Raw genomic sequence first — 21,730 nt, forward strand, 5'->3', positions numbered from 1 at the left:
TACCTTTTTTTTTTTTTTTCATGGCTAAAGGAAAGAAGAGTATTAAACTTCTTGCTCTGCTCAGCTGTAGGCGGTGTTTTCCTGTTGTACTCCGGCTTGTTCATGGTCTTCTTTGTCTTTGGTTTTCCACAGGTTAAACACAAGTTTAATTTTAGATTTATTTGCCTTTGTTTTTATTTTGTGTTGCTCATCTTTTTGAGCATAGGATGTACCCTGCAGTTCTCTCCTGACTTCCCTGGATTGTGTTTTGATGTCTGCTACTTGTTTTGGAAAACTCTCGGCCATTCCTGCTGTTTTCTGGCTTTATTTTCACTTTGTAATATTTTAATTGTTTGTATGTTACATAGTTGGAGTTACCTCGTAGTTTTTGGATTTTCTCTTCAAAGTTTCTTTGCTTTTACTCCTGCTGAAGCTCGGGAGAGTGTTTTTCTTTTCCTTTTTAATCTCTTTCTTTCACCTAATCTCTTTCTTTCAAACTCATCAATCTCTTGTCCACATTCGGTCCTTGAGAAGTCTATCAGAGTATTCCGTTGTATATACATCTTTATTATTCCATTTGACATCTCTATTTCCATCACTGTTATGCATTTCAAATTGTCTACTTGATTCATAAAAATATTTAATATTTTATTATAATTATGTGTATTTTGTGTTATTTGATAACTTTGCTACCTCTGTCATGTTGACTCTGTGATAATAATTTCATCTCCTAAAGTTTTAGTAGGCGGGAATGAGGTGGAGACTCAGCATGCCTCATAATTATTTCTTGAAAACTTGATATAGTATGTGAATTATGGGAACTGAAATCTATAGGCCTCCAGTGGGTAGAAGGATGGTGATTTGGTAGGAGTTGCACTGAGTTTCCTAGACCTGTAGTTCCCAGAGTCTTCAGTGCCCCTGTGCTCTACTTCCCCCATTTTCTTGTTATTTCTAGATTTCCTTAGCAACTCTTATAAAATAGCTGCTATGTCTTGAACCTTGTTAGATTATAATGCATTGTAGTTATGCTAGAGCCCTGTTTGTGTAGTTGTAAGTTTAAGGGGAGAGAAAATGTTCTATGGCCTCGTGATGAAACCGTTTTATTGTACTAGTTTTGTGTTTAAGCACTGGACCTTCACTGCAGATTCTTCACGGGGTATCTTGCTCACAACATCCCCTCCCCAGATGGTGGAAAGGAAGACCAGCAGGAGTTAAAGTCGAGGAATAGATGCTCTCCAGGTGGAGTAAGGCTGTGGTAAAATGTTTTACCCTAAAGAGTGGGTATTGTTTTTAGAAAAAAACAAAACAAAACAAAACACTGAAAATGTTTCTTGGTTCATCGTAGGGAAAACATGGGCAAATAATGAGAGCTCAATCTCAGAAAAGGATGAATAAGTTTATTTAAATATTTATTTTTCATCGGAAAGGCAGATATTTAGAGAGGGGAGACAGAAAGAAAGATTTTCCATCCACTGCTTCACTCCCCAAGTAGCTACAATGGGTGGAGCTATGCCAGTGTCCAGGAGCTTTTTCTGAGTCTTTCTTGAAGGTTTAGGGTCCTAAGGACTTGGAGCATTCCCCACTGCCTTCCCAGGTCACAGCAGGTAGCTGGATGGGAAATGAAGCAGTCATAACACGAACCGCTGTCCAAATGGGATGCTGGAACTTGGGGGTGGAGGATCAGAAAGTTGAGGTGCTATGCCAGCCTCAGGCTGAGTTAGCTCTTTCTCATCAGTGACCTCCATGGGTTTCTCATTCTCACTCCACCTCTGGAAATCTTTTAAAATCACAATTATTCTTAAAACCGTATGATTCAGCCTAATTGATTCCAGGTAAGCCAATATCAGCTGTAACCCTCTAGATTTTCCTGGAGTCTCTGTATTCTTTAATTTTCCGTCTTTAAAACATGAAAATGATAAGCTCCAAACTCTGTGCACATCAGAAAAATATTTTATTCAATATATATTCAGAGTGTTGCTTTGCTTGTGCCTGGGATCCTTCCTTGTTATATATCAGATCACAAGCTGTGCTTGTGCCTGGGATCCTTCCTATTGTTGTTTACCAGATCAAAAGCAAAACGCATTCCCATTTTAGAAAAGGAAGACGTTCTTCATTGTAACATCTCTGAAATATATGCACATTGTACAACAAATAAACTATCCTTCCAAGTGGTTTAACTGTAATTTTGGGAAATGCCTGGTTTATCTGTAGCCCATTTTTCTGGATGAAGTTTATCTTTCGGTATTTTTATGTGCATGCTTGAATGTAATTTGCCAAAAACAGCCAGAGCTGGACCAGGCCAAAGCCAGCGACCCCAGAACTCAATTTAGATCTTCATATAGGCGAAAGGTTCTTAAATGTTTGAGTCACCATCCGTCACTTTGCAAGGAGCTTATTATTGAGAAGCTGGATCCAGAAACAGAGCCAGAACTCAAACTCAGGCATTCAGATACGGAATATTGACATTCATCACCACCACACTGCATACCAATCCTGTGGGCATGATTCCTTTACTACTTTTAAAGAGACAAAATTCAAGGAATTTTTATATCCTTAAAACCTGTAAGAGAGAAAAGCAAAGGGGGAGGGTAGTGGGTGAAGGGAAAAATATAGGAAAGGCAGAACTGAATTTTAAGTGCTAAGTCACTAGAATGGAAAAGGCACATGAATGCCGGAGCTCTGCCAGCTCAGAGCAGGAACCCACAAGGAGCTAGGAGAGTATTTGAAGAAAGTTCCTTCTATATTGCCTTCGAAGGGAACATGGCTCAGCCGATAGGTTGTTCTGCATTTAGAGCTCCAAAATTTCAAGACAATGGACTTCCATAATTAAAGACACTCATCATGTAGTGTATTGTTAGAGCAGCCCTAGAAAATTGCAACAATCTGTATTTGAGAAGGAAGTTCCTGAAAGCAAGAGCATGTCCTTGCATCCATTTAGCTAGATATGTTTTTCACCCATTATTCTATACTCGTTTCCTTTCTTTTTCTTTGAAATTCCCTTATGGAACACATATATCAAACCCTTAGATTTTACCACTCACACCTGTACGTGTTTTTCACAATCCTTTCTATCCATATTCTTCAGAATGAGTCATATATAATGACAAAACTTCAAGCTGATGGCTGCTTTCGGCAATCTTCTCCAACAGCTGTTAAGCATAGCTGGTGACATTTTCTCTACATTTAAATATTTAATTTTAAGTTCTAGGATTTGTATACAGTTATTATTTTGGGGGTGACTTCCATAAGTTTGTGGAATTTAGAATTAAAATTAGAACTGATTTTGGCTTTTTAAAAAATGTTGGACTTAAAATACACTATGGGTTTCAAAATTACTTTTATCAAAATATATGTTCTTTGTATTAGTAGCTCATCAGTGTTTTGAAGCCACCTAATATAGTTCCATTTATTTGATGAATATTATAACCACACTTTCCTGTAAAAGTGCAGATATATGATAAAGATTTATTAAGAATTCGATCTCATTATTCCAATATCTGCACCATCTTGAGATCAGTTTAGACTCTTTCTTTTGGCAATGACTCATCTTTTCCTAGTTTCTCTTTCTGCTCCCAATTCCAATACTGTGTGGTGTTATTAGAAATTAAAGCTGGCATGTTGTAGTGATTTGGAGTCTAGCTCTTTGTACAATTGTTCATACTTATTTAATTGTTTATACTCCTCATGAAAAACAACAGCGTTGTTTATATCTTGAGTTTATGTTGAATTGGCAGCTAACTCTTCCAACATAAATATGCACTAATATATTTAAAAATGTCACTTAACTGGGATGTTGCACATAATTATCATGGCAGCACCAAGGCACTGGCGCAGCTCCGTAGCTACAGTAGGGTAAGTCACAGCAGGGCAGCAGTCAAGCACCCCTGCACCGAGCAAAAGGGAGCCTGCATCTGGCAGGTACCCCTGCATCTGGAGACCCTACAGCCCAGGCGAGGACTCCAGCAGCGGCGAGTTCAAGGAGCTGGGAGACCTGAAGATCATCTGGAACGAGACCAAGGAACAGATGAAGTTCCCACTCGATAGTGCAGGCTACCAGCTCAAACAGATCTCGCACATGCCACGCTTAGAATCGTACACGTGGGACTGGACTCTGAAGAGAAGACGCTGAGAGAAATAAAGATCACAAGTGAAATGAAGGCCATGGTGGTTAGTGGCTAATGTGTACAAAGACATAGCACGGCAAGATGGGAAAGGAGAAGACAACAAGTGGGAGCCTCTGTGTTGGCACAAGCTACACGCGAAGGTCTTGGCTAAACAAAGTTGGCAGACATGATGGCATCTGCTAAGGATGGATAGGAGCTTCTGCCCACGGACCCCTTATCTGGAATGCTGTACCCTAAGTCAGGAGGAAAAGGGAAATGCATAATAAAACCAGAAGAAGACCTGTAGTGGATTTGAACAGAAGAACAAGTGGGAGATTGTCCGGGGGCTCCTTATCAATGGGAGTAACGAGCTGTGTGGAAGGACAGGAGCTGTTACACACAAACCTCTCTCTGCCTGGGGATACTGGATTCTAGTTCAGCAGGTGGATACAGTCACAGAAACCATGTTGGGGAAATGGCAGCGTGTTTGAATGCATTGTCACCACCGGCCCAGGAGGCAGACCATCAGAGGCCTCCAGAACCCTTGAATTTCAGAGTTGTGGAACTTTGTTAAAACAAACAAACAAACAAACAAAACAACCCCCTGAATTCTGAAAAAAAATTTAACTGTATATTTGATGCTTTGCCTTTACTTAAGAAAAAGATATATTTATATATTTTTATTGGGAAGGCAGATTTACAGAGAGAAGGAGAGACACAGAGAAAAAAATCTTCTGCCTGCTGATTCACTCCCCACGTGGCTGCAACCTGGGGCTGAGCTGGTCCAATGCCAGAAGCCAGGAGCTTTTTCTGGGTCTTCCCTGTAGGTATAGGGTCCCAAAGCCCTGGGCTATCCTCTACTGCTCTCCCTGTCCACAAGCAGCGAGCTGGATAAGAAGCGGAGCAGCCAGGGCATGAACTGGCACCCATATGAGATCCTGGCATATGCAAGGTGAAGACTTTAGCCCTAGGTTACCATGCCAGCCCCTGAACTTACTTTCAATCATTCATAAATTTGTTATTTTTCTGTGGTTTCTTACTTGTCAGAGACATCTGTGAAAAATGTAGAATATACATGTAAATGGTGCGTCATTAAGCAAACGGAACAGATCTGTGATTAGCGAATGATAATGTGATTAGACACAGTGAGTGTATGACGGACTAGAGTGTGTAACAGGGCAGAGAGAAGAAAAACACAACGGGCTTAGAGACACGGTTAAAGCATTAACAGTATGGTACAATTTCAGCAAAACTGAATTAAAGGGCAGAATTTCCGTAACTTCTCTATTCAAAATGGGTAAGCTGGAGATGGTTATTCTAGAGATGACAAGCTTTCCCAATGAAACAGAATTCAAGAAAATGAGCGATATGTTTATTATAAGGTAGATAAAAAGTGAGAAAAAAAATAAAGGGAACCAGAGATAAAGCCCCAAACCTACAGAGTGGTTGATCACTTCCTTGATTGCTTGTGTGCCTGTTAGTATGATTTTATATGGAAACAGTGACGAAACTTGTAGTTTGGAAAAATGACTAGAGGCTTTGCAGTGAGAAAAAAAATTGCTTCTGGAAATGAGAGTCACCAGAGGAGTACTGAGGACCTGAACTAAAGCTGTCATCACGGCAGACGGAAGCAGTGACAGGCTGAACAGACATTCGGAAAACCTGGTAATTCAGGTGGGAAGTGAAAGAAAGCCTCCTGGCTGACCCTGGCTTGCAGACTTGAGCAGCTGCGTGCCCCAACCAGGAGATCACTTACAGCAGAAAGATGGAACAAGGCTTTGCCTGGAGACACCAATCACAAGGGAAGTTGGGAAAATATTCAACTGGAGTGTCTCCGGGGCGTTGTGACATACCACGTCCGTCTTAGCCCCTCGTCCCAATCTTTTTAGCTTTATTCAAATGAAAGTTTTTCCATCTGATTTTTGAGGTGGTCTTGCTGTCCTGTTTTATTATGGCTGACCATGAGAATGGGGTGAAATCAGTCACTGAACCCCAACATTGTAGAAGAAACAATTTTAGGTCGTGCTCACAGTGCATCTTGCTGTGATTCAGAAGATGCAAATTTAGAAAGGTTAAGTAGTCGAATCTAGATCTTTGTAAACGATTCCAAATTTTAAGACTAACAAACTGTTCAAATATTACCAGAATAATTTCTGTGACCAATTAGATGCTAAGGATAGGCAGTTAGGAAGAGTTTCCTAAGGTCACAATTATGCTTCAGGTTGGCTTTCTGTCTCTTCGGTAATTTTTCTTAATATCTTCTCAGTTTCTTTCTCCGTTTCCACGAGCTATCAGAATACTGCGGACCTCTGGTCCACCAGCCACAGACACTGTGCTCATGTGGGAACCACTGCGAGTTTTCTGGGTAGAGTGAATATGACCACTTGAGGGCGTCCTATCATTATGTTCTGTAACCGTCCTAACCCATGGAAATCCACTTCAAAACCATGTGGCTATCTGACAGATGGTACCATTACAAAAAAAAAAAAAAGAAAGCCGTTGCTGGAAACTGAGACAACCATGAGAATGGTCATTTAGTCTGCTAAATTGGTGTTTCCTGGAGTCTCAGACCAGTGTAGACTATATTTCAGGAAAGACTAAGTCTGTCAGAGTATAAGTGACACGGAAGTGGCTGAATCTTCCTAGAAAGGACCAGCACAGAATGGAACACCCTGAGTGCTCTGCAGGTGTAATGATTTGGGCCAGCTGGAGAGAACTTTCTTGGGCTCAATTTTACCTTTAGCGAAGAAGACAGGAACACGCCACAGCAAGGCACACCTTCACGGGGAAGTGGGAGCAGATTTAAACCACAAATACGACCGGAAAGCTTTGCAAGTTTAACCTTACACATTGTGACTTTTTTTTTTTAAGATTCGCATTGTGATTTTTATATCCCCAGATTGTCAGAATAAAACTGTCAAACAAGTGTCTTAAAACATGAAGAAACACATCCAAAAGTTTACAACTATCATTTGAGTTCAGGAAATTTTTCTCTAGTAGGGAATGGTAAATAAGTGTATCCAAACTCGTTATGAGGATTTACTTATTCCCTGATGTTCATCTTGGGTTGTAGGAGAAAAATCAAGTAATTAGATTCCAGCAAAAGATATGTATTGTGTTCTGAATGAAAAGTGATAGCGGAAATTAGGCAATGACATATCAAACTATACCAAAGATATTAAATTCTGTTAAGCCACTAGATCTTATTGATCTAACACTGCCTATAAATTCTTCAAGTAGCTATAAAAATCATTACGTTTGCAGTTTCCCTCAATTCCTCATTTTTTTGTAGCTGCCCACTTCCACTCTAACTTGAGTAAATAAGATTGTTTTTTATGCCTCATGTCTTCTTTACTTTGCATGGTGAAGATTTCTGGTATCAGATGATATATTGATGAACATAACAGGTGTTGATTTTATTTTTACAGCTGGAGGAATTGGACTGATTTTTATGAATTACTTCTGTTAAACTGTGCTGTATACATGGCATAGAAGTACGTTTATGCTCTCATAAGGAAGTACCACTTAAAGTATTTTTCCCTTCATACGTAGTATAGGATAAAGCTCTTACATGAGCAAGGTTAATTAAATCACCAGGTCAGCTGCTTTGCCTTGGGACATTTCGCTCAGTAGCACTTTGAAAGTTTTAAAATGAAAGGATCATGAGTGTTAGATTTTTCTTTTCTTTCTACCCATGGTCTAATACTTAACACTAGTAGCTGCTGTAAAGCTATTAGTGGCCACAGCAGGTCACCCAAGCAATGAGTCATGTCAAACAGTTATTGGTTTAGAGCCAGCATTCTTTAACACATGGCTGTGATTGCTTTAGGATGACAAGATAGCATCTTGAAAAGATCTGGAGGTAAAATTTTTTCCTGGATTTATGATCAAAACAGAGTTTAAATCCCACAGAGCCATTTACCAAAGCTACCTCCTGGGTCCAAAAAGAGAGGCTATGACAGATTGGATAAGATAAAACGGAAATTCTATTTTGGATTTTCCTTATAGCTATAGGATGACAGAATTTCTAGCGGTTGTAGGCAACACAAAAATGTCCGTTATAGATGTGAAAGCCATTTATTGTAAGCAAACCACTTGGGTGGGGGCTGGTGATGGCTGCTGTGGAGAAAAGAAATCTGATGAGATCTTGTTTGTTGTAAGCTTCTCACAAAGCACAAGTATGTGATGGAAGGTAAACAACGACCCCTGATTTCCTTGAGAGGGGAAGGTTGTTATCCAATAGATTTTGAAAGTCATATCAGAAAAAAAAAACAACGGACATTATTACTATGAAATTTCCAATCACCTTCTATAAATGGAGGGTGAAAGTGTCTGTTAGCAGGGCAGACTTCTTTTTCATCTGAGCAACAAGCTGCTCCTCTTCCGTGAAATGGAATGAAATGAATGCCATGGCCTTTTAAAGCAGCACAGGGGGTCTATTTATTGTGAGTTGAAATTTGCTGAACAACCGTAAAAGGCAGAGATAATTTTGGAAGCAGCTAACAGCTTTAATGAGGAGAACCTCAAAACCCACCTGTCCACAAAACCATTTCTCTTCCAGTGGGCATCACATTTATTGGAAATGATTCGTCTCATTATCAGCCAATGTCCCTAATTGCTTGAAAAAGGGGAATTAAAAAGCAGCATTGGGGGCCCGGCGCGGTGGCGCAAGTGGTTAAAGGTCCTCGCCTTGCATGCCCGGGATCCCATATGGGCGCCGGTTCTAATCCCGGCAGCCCCGCTTCCCTTCCAGCTCCCTGCCTGTGGCCCGGGAAAGCAGTCGAGGACAGCCCAAAGCTTTGGGACCCTGCACCCGCGTGGGAGACCTGGAAGAGGCTCCTGGCTTCGGATCGGCATAGTATCGGCCCGTTGCGCTCACTTGGGGAGTGAATCATCGGATGGAAGATCTTCCTCTCTGTCTCTCCTCTCTGTATATCCGCCTTTCCAATGAAAAAAATAATAAAAATAAATCTTTAAAAAAAAAAAAGCAGCATTGGTGATGACAACTCTTGGCATGATGACGATTAAGGACATAGAAAATTGACAATCAGCACCCATTAATTTCATCGGAAAACAAAAGAGAGAATATATTTCAGGTTTTCTCTATTAACACATGTCTGTTCTGATTCTCTGCCTGCATGGCATGACGAGAGTATGTGGTAGGTGAGGAAAAGCAGACACAAGTCAATTTATTCCATGCAGGTCTTCCTTACTCAACTGAGAATTATGGAAGGGGTCATTGCCACATACATTGTTTTACATTGAATGTTTAATCTTGTTTTGTATCTCAGTTGCAAGCATTTAAGAATGTGATTTTCTGAAATTACACTTTTTCTCCAAGAAATAATGCAAGTAAAACAATGAATGATTAAAATGGAGATAGTGAAATTTTGATAAAACATGCATGAAGCCATTGAAAGGCTTAAAATCTATAATTATTCTCATATTAGGCAGTGTAGCTTTAAAATACAAACAACGATGATTTAATCAAAAGGTGCAAATTGAAACTCAAGTTTCTCTATTTCTCAACCCTAGCTTTTATGCTTTTATTCAACCTCTTGTGTAAAAGAAGTAATGTAACTGAAAGGAATGGGAACACATCAGATTCAGCCACCATTTATGATGTTGGCTTTCCATATGGGAACATTGGTTCGACTCTACTGCTCAGCTTCCGATGCAGATCTTTGCTAATGGCACCTAGCAGGTAACCAAGGATGGCTCAAATACTTGTGTTCATGTCACTCAGATAGGAGACCCAGATGCAATTCCTGGTTCCAGATTTCCCTCCTGACTGTTGCAGCCACTTGGAGATAATAGAGAAGCAACAAATGGATGATTTCTCTCTCATTCCTTCCCTCTCTTTCTTTGTTGCTCTGCCTTTTAAATTAAAAAAGAAGAATCTTTAAAAAAATATAGCTGAATTATTGAAGCAGTTTAGATAACCAGTACAGTTATCCTTGAAGACGTTACTTTGGATTCATAAGAAAGGAGCAAAGATCATAATTCAAAAAATGGCAATGACATGATAGGTGGGAATTTGTTTCAGTGAAGTTAATTATCTCTGAGTAGTGAAATATTGATTTAACAGTATAATGTTGTAAAATGTAGTAGGTGACTAAGCCAGCAGATGTTTTCTATTTCCAATAGCAAGAAAATGTACCTAACACAAATGGCCACCTCATTAAAGTCAATGAGGTAACTGAAAATTAAATATCTATATCTGTATCTATATCTAAATCTATTTTTATCTCTAAGTATATATATATATATATATATATAATCCTCTAAATTATATTACTTAGCAGACATGATTTAAATAGTCACTAAAATCCCAATATAAAGCAAAAACAGAAACCCGAGGACTCTGTCACTGCCAAAACCAGAACACTTCTGCCTGAAATCCAAAGACCCAAAGTGTTAGATTTGGATCTTTCACTGCTCCAGATTTGGATCACTCAACCGTCATACAAACACTGTGCCTCCCATTTGAGAAATGCTACTGTTCAACACATCCAATTTTACATATTCTCCAGACTCTTATTCACATTTCTAAAAGATTTTGTTTATTTTTTTTATTGGAAGACAAGATTTATAGAGATAAAGAGAGGCAGAGAGAGTGAGAGTTTTTTAATCCACCAGTTAACTCTCCAAATAGCTGCAATGGTTGGAGTTGAGCTGACACAAATAGAGAGATCGGGGGTCTCTCCCAGGTCTCCCATGTGATTGCAGGGCCCAATGATGAGCCATGCTCCAATGTTACCCTATGAGCTGGGGGCTGGATTGGAAATGGAACAGACTGGACATGGACTGACACCAAATAGGATTCTGGTACATATAAGCAGAAAATTAGCCTGACGAGCCACTGTGCTGACCCTTCTTTAAATTGTATTTGTTTATGTATATTTATTTGTATGACCAACTGGAGAGAGAAAGGAAGAGAAATTTTCTAACTGCTGGCTCACTGTACAAATGTTAACAACAGCCTGAGTTGAACCAGGACAAAATCAAGAGCCAGGAATTCCATACAGGTCTCTCCTGTGCATGACAAGAACCAAGCATTTGAACCATCATCTACTAACTCTTGGGTGGGCACTTTCCAACAGACTACAAACTCTTTCCTAAAGATTCTACCCTCCATTTGTGGAATGGTTTATGCCCCAGGAAACTTGGACTTCCCACTCAATAGACTGTTAAAACCATAAGGTAGAGACAATGGTGCAGCCTCAGCAGTGTCACAGGAGGTGGAGAGTGGTGAACCAGGAGCTGGGTCTATATAGGTCATGATGGAAATCTAACATATGAACCCAGACATGGAACAGGCTGGAGAGAGTGGCACAACTGGCTGCAAACAAAGAACTATAAACCAACTGCAATAAGTAAAATCGAACTGTAGACATGTGGGTGACATAGCTTAGAAACCTGTCCCAAGGAGAAGATTCTGCTAACCAGAAGTACAATGACCAAGATCAAAAGAAGAGACAAAGGAAAAATGAATATTACTGAAGACTCTCATGGAAAGGAGCAAAACCCTATGCCAACCTCAGAGTTGACTGAGGAAGACATCAAATAAAATGAGGGATATAGAATTCAAACTATTTGTTATAAAACTTCTTATCAATAATAAGAACGTAAAGGAGGCATTCAAAGAATTTAAGGAATATGTCACACTGGAAGTGAATCAAATGAAAGCTGATACATTAGAAATGAAGAATATAGTGAAGCAAATTAAAAGTACAGTGGAGAGTCTCCAAAATGGAATGAAATAAGCAGAAGAAAGAATCTCAAAATTGGAAGATATTTCCTGTCACCAGGGGAAAGAAACAAAAAGCTAGAAGCAGAGCTGCATTAGGCCATAAAAAGCATTCAAGAATTGAAAGACATTATTAAGAAGCCTGATATGAGAGTTATGGGAGTCCCAGAAGGTGCATAAACAGAAGCTGGGATTAAAGGTGTATTCAATGAAATAATAAGGGAAAATTTCCCTAATCTGGAGAAAGAATTGGGAAACAGCATCAACGAGGGGCACAGAACTCCCAATAGGCCTGATCAAAAATAATCTTCACCAAGGCACGTGACAATCAAGCTCTCTTCAACTGAATATAAGGAAAAGATTGTTAAACGTGCATGTTTAAAAATCAACTGACATAAAGGAATGCCAACTAAACTCACAGGAGATCTCTCACAGGAAACTCTACAGGCCAGAAGAGAATGGAGTGACATATTCCAGATTCTAAAAGCAAAAAATGTCAGCCCAGAATAATGTACCCAGCAAAACTTTCCTTTGTCTTTGAAAATGAAATAAAATTCTTCCAGAGTAAAGAAAAGTTAAAATAATATGCCTCTTCCAACCCTGCCCTACAAATGATACATAAAGATGTTCTCTTGACAGAGAAAAGAATAGCTCCAACCAAAACTAAAGGCAAATGTGAAGAACATCCCAGTGAAAAAAACAACAGAAGACTAAATCAATGAAGAGCCCATTATTAAAATGACAGAATAAAATTACCATCCATTCATATTAACCCTAAATGTTTATGGTTTAAACTCATCAATCAAATATTGTAGATTAGCAGAGTGGATTAAAAAACAAAACCCATCTATTTGTTGCCTTCAGGAGACACACTTCACCAACAAAAGTCAGCAGAAACTATATCTCACGGATTTTAATATTTTTGTTGTTGTTAGTTTCATCTCTTCAAAACACTTTCTTCTGATTAAATTCTTAGATCATACAATAGCATCATTTTCTTCAAGAAGGTTCTTGATTTTCTTTTTCATTTCTTCCGCGACACATTAGTCATTCAGCAGCATTAACTTCATGGTATTGTTAATTTCTTTTTTCTCCCTGTTGATTTGCTTTGTGGTCTTTCATTTAGGGGCATATATTGTAGCTGTGTAATGGAGGCTCTCATATCTAGTAACATGTTATTTAACTTCATGGCATTGTACATTTCTATTTTTTATCCTATTGTTGATTTTGTATTGTAACTTTTCATTTAATGGGATGTACAGTAACTATGAAATGGAGACTAACATATCCAAATGTGAAGATACAACGCAGTATGCAGCTCTACTTCCAGACTAAAGATGGACTCCCAATGAAATTGGTTACTTTATGACAATAGGATGATGCCTATGATCCCTCTGCCATTGTCCATGCCCACAATAATGGACATATGACTGTGTATGAAGAACTATACTTTTGTCATGATATAGGGGAACTCTGTGGGGGGGCGTGTTTGAGGAGGGAATAAGGGAACTCCCAGCGGCCTATGGAATTGTATCATCAAATTATAATAATAATAATCATAATCATAAGATAAAACAGACCAAAACATTTTCTTCATTGTTTTGTCTGATAACCCACCTTAGAAATCAAGTTTAGGGTAGAACAGAAAGCAATAACATACATGTATTAATTCAAACTGTCTTCCCAGAAGGGTAAGCCTTAGAAGATGGCGTGGGTGCAGTGGCATTGTTGCTAATGCTGCCTGCAGTATGGATGCCAGTTCTAGTTCCAGCTTCTTGACTTCTGATCCAGCTCCTGCTGATATGCCTGGGATAGCAGGGCTGAATGGTGAAGTCCTTGGTCCCCTGTATCCATATGGGAGACCAGGAGGAAGCTCCATGCTCCCAGCTTTGGATCAATTTTTGGCTCTGGCCGGTGCAGCCATTTGGGGAGTGAACCCGTAGCTAGTGGAACTCTCTGTCTCTGTGTTTCTCCTTATCTCTCCATCTCTTCTTCTCTCTGTAAAAAAATCTGTGTTTCAAATAAAAATAAATAAATCTTTTAAAAATTCTTTAGACAATTCCTCAAGATGAATTGATCCATATGTAGATCTACAGTGTATCCACATGTAGAAAACCAAATAAACTCCTGTCAAGGGAGTTATAAAAGTTCTTGTTTCAATCAATTGATTCTTTAATGAGAAACAGTTTAGCTTCATAAATAACATAACACCCTTAATCAGAACTTCAGATATTGAAAATTCATGGTAGATAAAATCTTAACACTGAAGGAAACTGAATTGAAAATATGAAATTTAAGTTTACATCCAAAGGGGAAAAAAATCAGATGGTAGTGATGATATTGCTGAAAATATATATTATTATGTATATGTGTATTATGTACATATGCATACGTGTGTGTATGTTTGCACATAGTTCATTTCCTTATGCAGTCTGAGGGACTTGTATTAAAAATGCTACTTTACTTTGCCATTTGAGGCATTTCAGTCAGAAAAAAAATGTGGGGACAAGATTATTACAAGGACAGCCTACAACACCGACACACACACAGGTAATAACCAAATGGAGGCCTAGCTCCCACACTTCTGATTTAAGAGGCATTTCAGTATAATCCAGCAGATGACAGTTTCCTGCACTGATGTTAACAATTGAGTAAGTGAAAAGAATTTTGAAAAGATTTTGGGGTAGGTTAAGTCATTCAACTTTACTTTTTCCCTTTGGCTTTTATGCTTAAAGGGAAAACAAAAGCATGAATTACAAGTTTAGGCCATAGCCTGAAACAGTGAAAGGATGGCTAGGTGCATTTACCTGCTTCTACCTGCAATCAGAATTTTTCTTCTGACACTTAAAGTCTACCATATTCTTGAATCCCCTCATAAAATGATAAATATAATACTGCTGAAATTACGGTTATCATCATCCGTAAGTTTTTAAGAACTTTACCGAATATCATTTCCTTTTATTGCCATGAACAGATCTGGGCTTTCTGAAGGGAAGGTATTGTTATGGAAATTCATACTTTCAGTATCTTCATACTTCTACTAATCACACTACTTTGAATTCTGTCCACATGTGTACCCTATTCCAGTTTTTTCTCCCAGGTCTTTGCTGGTGTGTTACTCTTTTTGATACACGCACACACACAGACATATATGATTAAATATTTATACCTAAATATTTCTTCCTATGTAGCAAACAAAACTGAAATTCTGTAATAAAATACTGACTCATCAGTGCATACCTTAATTTTATTAATTTGATAATATGCATATATTCATTTTACAGATGATGAATCTGAAATAAAGAGCTTTAATGGTTTCGTCAAGATCATCCATTTCAAAGATGCTTGAGATTCAATGTCTTATCCTAGAGCAAGTTTAGTGGCAGATCTTGTAGTTTAATGTAGTTTAGTGTAAATACATTGATTACTTAGATTGTCAGGTTATTACTGAAAGATTAAAAGGGTAATGTATAAAACACAAAGAAATGCATTTTGAACATTGTAAATGGTATATAATTTTCAGAGTAAAAAATAATTTCTATAATATTTCACATATACATTTTTCTGTACTTGAAATTATGCATGGCACGCAGACCCTTGGGCATCTCAGAGAATGCCCCAAACTCTAATAGAGGGCCCCAGGCGTTGGCTCAGTGGCTAAATCTTCCCGTATGGGAGCCAGTTTGTGCCCTTGCTACTCCATATCCATCAAACTCCCTAACTGTAGCCTGGGGAAGCAGTAGAGTCCCCAGAGCTGTAGGAACCTGCACCTGTGTGGGAGACCCAGAGACAGATCTTGGCTCCTGGCTTTGCATTAGTTCAGCACTAACCTTTGCGGCCACTTGGGGAGGGAACCAATGATGGAAAATCTTTTTCTCTATCTCTCTTTCTTCATATAAACTTGCCTTTCTGACAACAATAAATAAATATTTTTAAAAACAAGACAGAAAATTATAATGGATTTTTAAAAATGTAAATGTGGTAGAAACTAAAGTGAACAGAAATGGGCCCTTGGTGCAATGGGGAAAGACCACACTGAGATGCCCACATTCCCTTAGCAGACAGCCTGGAATATTCTTGTTAGTCCACCTTCCTGCTAAAGCACATCTTGGAGGATTGCAGGTGGTATCTCAACTACCTGGGTCCCTACTATCTCCATGGAAAACCAAGACCATGATCCAGACTTCTGGTTTCGAGCCGAGATTTGAATGATTGTAAGACAGTCATGCGAAGATCAGGGGTCCAAATGAAGTCAGGGAGCTTGCCTTGACCAACAGTAAGAAAAGAGTGTCTATTTGGATGCACTGGGAAGATAGATATGAACGTGGATAGGCAGGCAAGCTCAGCGTCTTAGAGATCATGGTGTGAAATCTGTGTTTTACCCACTCACATTAGAAGTCACACCTTAGATTCTTGGTGGGGATGTTAGCAACAGCTGAATATTCCTCGTCATTCCACACAATGTCTTTTTAATTTGTTTTTTACACAGGATTGCCAGAGGTTTTGCAATTACTTTAGCCTTGAACCTGGCTGGATCCCTTGATTGTGTCATCCATCACAATCACCCACATCCCTGTACAGAAAGTAACTCTCTGATCTCGCAGCTGACTTGCGCTGTGCAGTTCCAATGCCAGCCGACCTTTGCCAAGTAGATTATCTAGATGTTCTCAATTCATTAAAGCCACAATGATTTTTCCTCTAACATGCAAACCACCTCAATACAATGTATCGTTTGGCATTTTTCCTATCCGCATTGACTAATAGGATTTTCGCTCATCTTTATTTTTTACATTTTGTATTTGTTAGCTTAAACACAGCAAATCTACAAATACAACTAAAAATGTATTTTTTTCTTCCCCTGCAGATAGAACTGCACGGGAATTGTTGTGGTGAGAATGCTTTAAGCCCATTACGCTTCTAAGGCATTAATTCATAAAGTTCAAGTTAAATTATTCATTTAATTTATGAAATTCTAAATGCACAAGCAACCAGGTATGGCTTGTACTCTAATGCTCATATGCGATTTCCAACCTGTTTTACATGCTTTTAGTCACTAATACACTGCTTGAGACAGCTATTCGCACGTTGATTATATTCTATTGTTAAAACAACTTTATTTAATGAAACAAAAAGTGCTGGAGTTCTGCAATTCACATGGACATTTATTTCCTTGAAAGGTTTTATATTTATAGCCGTGCAAGACTACTAATATATGCCATACTGACTCCACTCTAAATTGAACTAATAAAGGTCTTGTGTTTTTATTTAATTACAAAATTATTTTATTTGATTGTTAGCAGAGATGCACTTTAATTCATACATATCCTCTCTAACATGACATACACAGCAAAAATTTGATATTTTCCAACTGCTTTAAGTCAATGTCATCACCTTCTTTCTGAAGTTTCTATAGTAAGCACCGGAGTGTCTGCCCTTCCAGGAAACTGTCTTAAAGGGCCTTTCCCATGAAAAACTAGCTTGTGGTGTGCCTTTCTTTCTCTATAAATAATGTGTACTAACAGATAGGCATTGGGCTTTTACTATGCACCAAGCACCGTCAGAACTCTTAACTTACCAACTCACTTAGTGCTCATCCCTTTGAAGTGGGTACTGTTTGAGCCCTCATTCTACTGCCTCATGATCAGATGACGGAGTGAATGAATGAGTGAACAATCTTGTCATTCACCAGTTTTTTTTCAAGACAGGATTGGAGCCCTGACTTTAACCCTCACTCCTTCAGAATCACGTTTTTCAGAGGCAATTAGCTGTTGTGATGAAGGCGGAACATCTTTAGATTCCAAAAGTAGAAAATGCATTAAAAAGTAAATATATATGTATATATATATACAGTGAATGGAAAAAGTATATACTTGTGTATCTGCTTTATAACTGAAATAGATTTGCTTCCCCTCAACATCACTCCTTTTCGGCAATGCCTTTTTTTCTGCACCCCTGAGCTCTTTTAACTTCCCTCATCTATCGGGCACACAGGCAGTGTCTCAAGAACTTGGATGAGGTAATTACAGTGAGCTGTCTATTCTAGTTCCCTCGCTTTAGTGTGCCAAACAGTCTTTCAGTCAGTCTGCGAGTTTTCTGGGAATTATCCCTGTCCCTGCCATTCCCGTAAGGCAGCAGCCTACGTATTCCATTTTCTTAGCACGCAGAAGGTTCCCCTCACTTGCCATTGTGATTTAAGGACATCACAGTCCAACTCCCAGGTTTAATTTCAGACACATGTGGCCTTGATCAAATATCCTGCTGGCCCTTGTCCAAACCTTTTTTTTTTCACCTTGGATTTCCTGATTTAATTACCCCAGACTCAGATAAAGCCAAATCCAAATTGTATGAAAAATCACATACTTAGCCATTATGGAATGGATTTCAGACTTGAAACAAATGTAGAACTTTAGCTGTGTTACATAATGACACAGAATATTCATTCTTTAAGCAGTTTTCCTCTTCAGTGTTTTACTAGGTCTGAACGTGTATTAAATGCATTTTCCTCCACTTGCCATCTTCCTCAGTCCCTCCCCCCTCCCCACCCGCAAACAGATCTGCATAGCAAGAGCTAGACTGGGATTGTTGAAATAGCCACCTTCATTTTCCCAAGTGTGATTATAGGGAGGATGGTGACCCCTCTCCGTTCTCCCTCTCTGATGAGGCAAGGATAAGAGAAGCAGGGCATAAACTGCAGCTGGAAGGAATCCAAATGATGTAAGGAAGAACTCTTGGGGTAGCAAGCATGGTTAATCAGAGGATGAGTTAGCAGAGCAGTTAATTCCTTCCCTGACAATGTGTCTGGAATGGTTTGGTGCGCTTTATGTAAGGCAAGGAGTTCACCTACATGACTTTGACAGGACTTTCTCATTCCAAGATTCTGCCTTCTTTCCTCCTGTGTATTTCAATTGGTGGCCCCCAACTAGTTTATGATCTAAATGATTTGCAAAAGTTAAATCGATGGAAACAGTAAAAAAAAATTAGACAGCTAAAGGCGTTCTATGACTCAGAGTGCAGACATTACACTGGGTTTTGGAGTCAGGCAGACATGAGTGTAGTCTGCATATTTGTTTCTTGCCTCAAGCAAGTACTTAGTGTTCCTTGGCTATTTTCATAATCATGTTGTGAAAACCAGATAAATAATTATTAAATTAAGATACACATACACTTATATGGAAAAATTCTGTTTTAATTAACGAATCTTGGGGAACTTTAAGTTTTACTTCAGTGCATACATGGGAATCATGCCTTCATTTTCATCATTACCCTTTAGATAAAAAAAAACAGTATTTCTTAGTTCTTAAAAAATTGATGCTTAAAGAGGCAAAGGGCCTTGGTCAAGATGTCATGCCTAACTCACATCAAAATTATGCCTTGATTTTCTGGCTATAGAACCGATTACTTCTATTGTTCGAATATTTATCACACTGAATGTAATAAAACTTGCAAATGCACTGTAACAAAAGAAGAAAATGTCTCTAGCCACCATAACTGTGACTGTTTTTTCAGAATAAAACACAATGTGTAGAGACACTTTGATTTTTAGTCAAGAGTAAGTTGAACACTTATAGGAATCTTTCAAAGATAGTACTTTTGTCTGAATATAATCACAGCACTCTTTAATAATTACAGCATCTAGAATAATGGCATAAGCCATCTTAACCAGAAGCACCACCCTTACTGGTCATATTTATAGGATCATATTTCTACATATGCATATTTATTTGAGGAGACAAGATTCTGTGGAGCTGTGAGGCTGAGTAGCTTCCATAGTAGTAAGATTCTGCAAATTGTACACTACCTCAAAGAAAGAAATTCTTCCATGTTATTCTCTACTTGCCCATAAGTTCAGGTCAACATTTTCTGTTTCAAAAATTTCCACTGCACTGTGGTTTTTAGACTGAAAGAGTTGTACATATGCACCATGGGGTTCTTTGTCTAAGCAACATGACTTAGAATTCAGTGACAATTATCTCAATTCTTTCTCAGATAATACACAAGTAAGTGGCATTGCAGATGTGTAGGAAGAAGGTCCCTCACTGGAAAAAAACGAATCCCCCTTAGAACATCAGACGGATTCTATCATGTTTCAGAAAGGTGAAGAACCGAGCTAAGTACTTCGTGTCCCTTCCCTCTCTGGGCTGCTTACCATCTCAATTCCCTAGGTTCACTGGCAAAAGCGTAGAGCTCATCCTAAGAGGGCCTTGTCGCTTGAGCCATCTACCATCTGGTTCTGCTGCACTTCCAATTGATTAGTAAAGGCAAAAGGCAAACTGCAAAACGCGTGCCTTGAAAAAGCTTTCAATGTTTGTGTAAAATGTTTATGCAAATTCAATTCACATAGGGTAAATTTGACATACCTATAATGGCTAAATTTTGTAAGGAAAAAGAGAATGCGATGAGCTAGTTTCTGTTCTCACCTAGATTGTTGTTTAAGCAATGTTTAGCATTTTCCTCAATGACATACTTAGAAATGAGAGAGGAGGGTAAAATACAATCAAATGCCATTATTATACAAATGATTGGATAAAAAATTTAGTAATCAACTACAAAGCAAGGTATGAAGTTCATGCCAAAAGACTAGATTTTGCTTGCAACACAAATACAGTGTTACTAAAATCCTTTTTCAAATCAATGTGATTAGAGATAATAAATGAATATAAAAATACATGCATATATGCACACACACATACATATATACTGTAATTTTATATATATATGTATCTATCAATGTATGAAAATAGGTTCAAAAGCTTGTGGAAAATGGAATTTTAAAAGACACCTATTTTTATTACAAAATTTTTGAAATCTTTGTTTACAAAGGATTGCCAAGATATCCATAGTCGGGGACTAGGCGCTGTGGCACAATGGCTTAGGTTGATGCTTCAGCATTGGTCTCCTACGTCACGGTGTCAGTGTGAGTCCTGACTGTGCTGACTCCGACTCAACTTCCTGCTAATGTCCTTGGAAAGTCAGAGGATGACGGCTCAGCTATTGACCTGCTTCCAGTCCCATGTGAGCGTCAGATGGAATGGACAAGTGGATGGAAGATTAGGTTCTCTCTCCTGTGCCTTCAGTAAATTACTGAATCATCTAAATAAAACTATTTGAATGAATGTCTTTCAAAATCCATAAACAAATTATGATAAAATAATGCATGGATATCAACATTTGCAAGTTTTTATCATTTATGTATGTGATTGAATGAGCTAAAATATATATCCACAGTGTGGGAGGTAGAGGAGCTGAGCCGGAAATAGGTTAAAACTTGATTATTCTGGGCTTTGTCAGGAAAGGAAACTTGAACTTCTCTTCCTAGTGTGCTTATATAGTAACACAGGATCCGAGGATCTCATCAGGATCCACCTTTATCCAGGTTGCCTAGAATTAAGGATGACTCAAAGGAGGCGCATAAAAAGTAAAGAACTCTTGGTTCTTCCTGAAAGTATTGCTGCCTTGCCTGAAAAACGTTGTAATTAAGTAAAACTCAAGTGCATGCATATATGCCATACCTCTAAATATGCCATATGTTCTGGGATCTACAATCAATCCAAAGTATGGAAACCAGATAATGTTGGCAGCTTCTACTTAGAGCACAAGTTCTGGAAACACAACCAAGAGTTGAAGATGTGTCCCCAGTCCCTCTGTGCAGCAGGGATGGAAGCCCGAATTTACTACTTCATTTTTTTTTTCAGTGTGCAAATTAAGATTTATTTAAGAATAGCAGAGAGATCTGTTGCCATAATGGCAGGAGGGGAATCCAAGGGTGGGAAACACCGGAGAAGATGGTGGAAGTGGTGTCTTTATGCACCATCTCAGCGAAAGGGCCACGTGAAGCTGATGGTGAAGAGAACTCATCCACAATGGGCAGTCCAGTTCTTTGTCAGAGGGTATACTGGAG

Source organism: Ochotona curzoniae, unplaced genomic scaffold (genome assembly GCF_017591425.1).
Source record: "Ochotona curzoniae isolate NIBS_2020 unplaced genomic scaffold, NIBS_Ocur_1.0 scaffold_4505, whole genome shotgun sequence".
NCBI lineage: Eukaryota > Metazoa > Chordata > Mammalia > Lagomorpha > Ochotonidae > Ochotona > Ochotona curzoniae.